This window comes from Anopheles arabiensis, chromosome 3 (assembly GCF_016920715.1).
Source record: "Anopheles arabiensis isolate DONGOLA chromosome 3, AaraD3, whole genome shotgun sequence".
Lineage (NCBI taxonomy): Eukaryota > Metazoa > Arthropoda > Insecta > Diptera > Culicidae > Anopheles > Anopheles arabiensis.
Genome location: NC_053518.1, coordinates 26,151,923 through 26,157,952, shown reverse-complemented (window position 1 = coordinate 26,157,952; position 6,030 = coordinate 26,151,923).

Below are 6,030 nucleotides of genomic sequence, written 5' to 3'. Positions count from 1 at the left end.
GTGGAAAGCCCTGTATTAAAAGCAACCCATCTACGACGTATCTGCCACACGACATGGCGTACAGATATCATTATGAACTTCCATCCCCGTAATGCAATGGACAATGCAACCAAATTACACTCTCTCCGCTTGCACAGCTCACCATTACAATATCAAGACATTAAGACCCTGCCTCCCCCTCCTCATCCTTTATATCACGCAATAGCGGCAGAGACAGGCGGGAAAATAATGAAAATTAACTCCATGAATCAATTTAGTGCCGAGACTGAAACACACATACACATTCACCATCCCCCAGAAACATTCATCCATTTAGTGTCAGAGATTTGGAGCATCTGCATCGCTTCCTTCGAATGTGATCCTGCTGTTGCTGCTGCTACCACAGCCCCATAAGTCATCGACCAATATGCCAATTATATGATTTGTTGGCGTCTGTGCCTTCCCTCTCTCGTTCGCTCTGCAAGGTTCCGGCCAGACCGGTGGAACAAACTGCCGATTTTCATAAATAATGTTAAGTTTATCTCAATTAGCGTTGTCACGCTGATATCCCGCACGGCCAACGGTTCACGGCGACCATTAGCTGGGTAAAAACGTGCTGTTATGCTCTCGGTAAAGCGAGGATAAACTTAATTGACTGTTTGCATCGCACGGTGGCCAGTCGGGCATCGGAAGAGCGCAGTTTAAAAAAATGGACCTCATTTATACATTAAGTGACACAAAAAGCACAGTGAAAAAGGTTTAAAAAACTCAAAACTCCCTACAAACTCAAAAAAAAACAAAAACAAACCAATGCCTGTAACGACATGTGTCGTCATTGGGACTGCCACCAACAATCAGTGGCGAGATTCGTTGCATGCACATGTTTACTAACTTTCTGTCCATGGTGTTTTGTTGTCTGCCATTACTGGTGTAATCACTCAGTCTAATCAGAAACTACGGACAGGTTTTCGTTGTGCTTTTTTTTACAGTTTGAACTCAAAGAGCGGAAAACAAGTTGCAGTACAGCGGCAGTTTCGAAACAGCCTTGAAACTTTTGCCTCATGCAGTCAGTGTGAGTGGTGTGTCCGGTGGTGTTTGTCATACTTCGTAGTTGTAGTTTTGTAGGTGCTTTCGTTGGCTTATTTTTAATTTGTCCCTTTGCTTCTACTGCCCACCACATATACGGATACTAAGCAAATGTTTTCTCGTTTCCACGATAAAAACAAAAACTTTCAATCATAAAATCCACGCCACCGTTTTCACTGCTGCTGGACAACACCAGTTTTACAGCGCTTTTGTACAATTAGAATAAGGCCGTAATTAGCTAAAACAAAATTAGAAAAAAACATAAACTATTTACGTAACTGGATGGATAAAAAAGAGCAAACATAAACCAAGACTAACGAGACAGAGAGATGTAATGCCTTTCGCATGTAACAGTTACAACAGGGTGGTGGAGCAGCATAAAATCATACAAAATCTCCCAACCCTGCTCTGCGCGCGTCCGTTTCTCGCCATCATAGACAGGGGACAAAAACAAAGGCACAACACATCAACGCAAGAAAGCAAAAACAGTCAAATTGGGCGCTTTTCCCATTACCGGTAGGATGAAAATTGATTACCTTGATATTGAGAGTTGGGTTGGGCAGACTGTGCGCGAGTGGGCAAAGCAACGCGATGAAAGCTTTCCCCTCTTTCGCACCGTGAGTGGGGGGGAGGGGTGCTTGATACACACATTCGGGGAAAAACTTTCCTCCCGTCCTTTTTTATGAGCTTTATCCTAGCCGGAAGGATGTCAGCCGCCCGTGGGAAAGGGGAGAATATAATTGCAGTAGACTGCGTGATGCGAGCGACCCCCATTGAACGACGGTTTTTGCAACAGAGAAAATGTATTTTTTTGAAAGCACCGTTGAAAGGTCAAACGCGTTTCACAGTTCACCGATATTTCCGAGGATTAATTCCGGGCTGGAGTAAACATTTTTAAATCAATTTTTCGCTGTACGAGTGATGCGGAAAACAATCGAAATTTATGATTCCTTTGTGTCAGCAATCAAATACGCTATTTATGAGGTATTTTATGGGGTCCCTTTTAAGGGGGGAACAATTGAACAGGATTTTAAAAATAACCGTCTGCTTCAAGCACAAAGCTGAATGAAAGGCAAAAAAATGAAGCCACAAATATATCACAGTCACACACTGCAACTTATCTTCGTGTTCTAAACACCGCCCTCTCTTTCTCCCTCTAAGCAAAAGCTTTTTCACTGTATCAAAAGCATTTATAATGCCAGGACCCGTCTCTGGCTCAACTGTTCTAAAAGCTAACCAATGGCGGCAACGAGCACAAAAAGGCTCATCATCAAGCCGCCTTTTCGTCACAAACAAAACACACACAAAAAGACATGCATGCATAAGTCACGAATATCAGGACTTCTTTCATGTGTACCTAAACACAATCACACACATACACACAAACACTCAGCGAGTATATGCAAAACTGCAATCCAATCCTCTTTAAGGATACTCGAATTTACTTTGGCCCGGCTTTTACCTTTTTCCCCATTCGCTTTTGCACGATGTTTCGGGTAAGAGCACGACCAGAGGGAGAGCAGCGTGGCTTCAAACTGATTTTTCTCTCCCTTTCCAGCTATTTATGAGCTCAAGAATCCGGACGAATTTGAATAATGAACCAACAGACCCTTCGAGAGCTCGCCATGCATTACCTCCTTCAGCACACTGGGTAACAGCACGCCATCGGAGCATACGATGCAAAAAGCGGAAAAAAACGAAACATAATGCTGAATATTGGTCCGATCGAGTGAAGTTTGTCTGATGGATGGGGGTTAGAAAACGCCATGACTTTGTTCGGAAGACAAACTTATTATGCTTTGCTTCCAACCACCCCATATTCGCCTTATTATCACAATAAGCCAGACCTCGGACCGGTCTACCGATGTGGTGCGAGAGATTGATGGCATTATTCAATCTCAACCGTTGAATTATTCAGTAAAATAAGAAAATAGTGCAGCAAGGTAATACGAGCACAACTTATTCACAGAAAAAAAGGTTAAAGCAAGACAGGTAAACAATTTTGTTGCCGAAATCCTCTCCGTAAACTTTTTTCTCTGTGAAATTCTTTTCACACTTGCTTTGGATTTCACAATTTAATAAAACGCCTATTCAGCATTCCTTCAAACATTCTGAAGCTATTTAACATCTAACACCAAAAAGCCTCCAGGTTCGTTAGAATTAAGCTTTCGTATGGTACACAGAAACAAAAAACTTTGCCATAATCTTGCGTGTGAAGAATGCCCCTGTAGTAAAATGTCCTGAAAGCATACCCGAAAGCTTTCGCACGGCTAGTAAATATTATGGCAGAATTTCTCACAGCTCATCATCAGCCTAAATAGAAAAATAGCTATTCAATTAGAAAATAGATGATATATTAATATTAATATAAAAAATATGAAATTATACATCATATTAAATAATTATAAAAAGGAGTATTGTCCAACGCTTGCGAGAGGTTTTTCAACAGCTGTCATGTCATGTAGTTATTAGCGTCTGGTAAATCTGATTCAGATTCGTGAATCGTTATGAATCTTTGAAATGATTCAATGAATTTGAATTTCGATTGGAAATCTCAGATTCTCGAACCACGAAAGATTCATGAATTCCGAAAGATTCATGAATCTCAAAAGATTCACGAATCTCTCACGAATCCCTTGATATTCATGAATATCAAGGATCAATTTTTCAATTTTTCGAAGATTCATAGAGCACGCCAGCGTATACAGGCTTTCGAGACTTATTGGCAAGGCAAGTGCCACGCAGCTGGATAGTTTGTTTTGCTACGAGGAGACGATCCATGCGAGGCTTGAACCCACAACGGGCAAGTTTTAGGTGAGATTGGGCAAATTCAATATTTTGGAACTCATTCATCTCTTAAGATTCATGAATCCCTGGAGATATATGAATTTTAATGGATTTAAGAATCTTATAGATTCATGAATCTCAAGAGGTTCTTGAATCCTTGGAGTTCGTGAATATTTAGCGATAGATAAATCTTTGAAGATTCATGAATCATTGAAAATTCATGAATCTTTGAAGATTCGTGAATCTTTGAAAAATTTGGAATTTTAGAGATTCATGAATATTTGAAGATTCTCGATATTCGCATCACTCATCACTGAAGATTCATATGAATGAATCTCAACCAAAGATTCATTAAAAGTTATGACAGCCGGTTCTGTTGAAAGACATCATCTCACGTGCGTTTTATACTGATGACACGAAAAACGGTGATAGAATGTAAGCATTTGTTGATAAAAAAAATCTTGATCGTTTTTTTTTGTTGGGTGTTGTTCGATAGCAGTTTTATTTCCCTTCTTTTTTTACTTCTTTTTCTCTTTTTGAGGCAATTGCTGTTATATTCTTTTGTATGTTTTTTTGTTTTGTTTTTTGCCCATTTTTTTTAATCTGATGTCGGGTTGTTTTTCTTCTGGTTGTGGTTGTTGTTGTTGTTCCATTTTTTTCTCTCTCGTACTATCTCTCTTTGTGAGTTAAAATCGTGTCTAAACCTATTCCTACGTTAACGTTTACAAATTTCAGGTACCGTGTCGTTCTCACATTTATCGTCGTTCGCCCTGCACACCAAAGATTAGGGGAAGACATGTTTGATCGTTTTTACATGTTTTGTTTTGCTGTTGTTGCTTGATTCTTGAGTTCATTTTTCTGTTGCTTGATTTTCATGTACTGATTGATTTTCATTGTTGTGGTTGATTTTGTTCGCTGTAGTAAAACAACGTGTGTGTTAAAACTTTCCCCCTTCCACAAAAACGCGATTTGAGTTGCTTTTCTCTTACCGCCCTTCTATTGTGCTTCTTCTCTCCTCCGTCACGTTTTAAACGCCACACCATTGCTATTTGTTTTACCACTTTTCCCTGCTCTTGGTTCCGTTTTACTCACTCGTTAGATATTGATTGATTGTTGCACTCCTTTTGGTTGGTGTGCGCGTCTCTGTTGTGGGTGATAAAACATTAAAAACGATTTTTTCCTAACTTTGCGTAACATCGTTAAGATGTGTGCGCCATTTCAGATGCATTTGCGCACACACGCGCAAACGCATTAGTAGTCTTCCCCGCTCCATCGCCATAGGGCAAAGACAAAGGGTTCTTCTTGTTTTCCTCCTGATTTATAATACGACAATATTATTCTCGATTGGATGGTATTTGGTGTAAAAACTCGCCGATTCCATTTGCTACTTAACACCAATAGGAGTAGATTTAGAGTAAGAAAATCGCTCACTCCGAGGACACATACACGCACGCACGCATACCACGACACGCTGATTTGTTTGTGCCTTATCCCGCACTCACACACAAACACACATCATGCACCCGATTTGTACATTATTTTTTCTCCTCGCTGTTAACAAGCAGAAGTAGTTTGTGGTAGCAGTCCCATTTTGTGATGGAATTATGAGATGTATCATTTCGATGTTATTGTTCTGCTTCAGTTCATTAGTTCTCTCTATCTCCCTTTCTTTCTCTGCTATACTTGGGAATGAATTAATGTTTGTTTTATATCCACTCTGCTCTGCTCTTATTCCCACTTCATATTTCTCTCCCTCTCTCCTGTGTTTCACAAATCAAAGCCACTTAAAAACTGCTATCTTCAATAGGCCATTGTTGATGTTGTTTCTATGCTGTCTCCCCTGTTGGGCCATTCACGTTTCGCCAAATTTCATGGTAAGCTATCGGAATACTGTTTGCTTTTTTGTCCTGAAGTTCAATCAAAGTTTGATCAGTGCTATTTGTTATCAATTCATTATCATCGCATTGCTGCTGTAAAATATTATATTAAGATTAACCGAAGTCTTGGAATACCGTCGTGGTGCACAATTTGTGTCGGAATATTAAATGAGAATTCATCGAAGTTTGAACGAATTGCGTGAACAGCACCCGCCAGGGGATTATAACTTGGCCTACCTTTAAGGAAAAAATAGCTTTGATTTGTGAGGAATCTTCGATATGCTTGTTTTGTTGGCGTTGA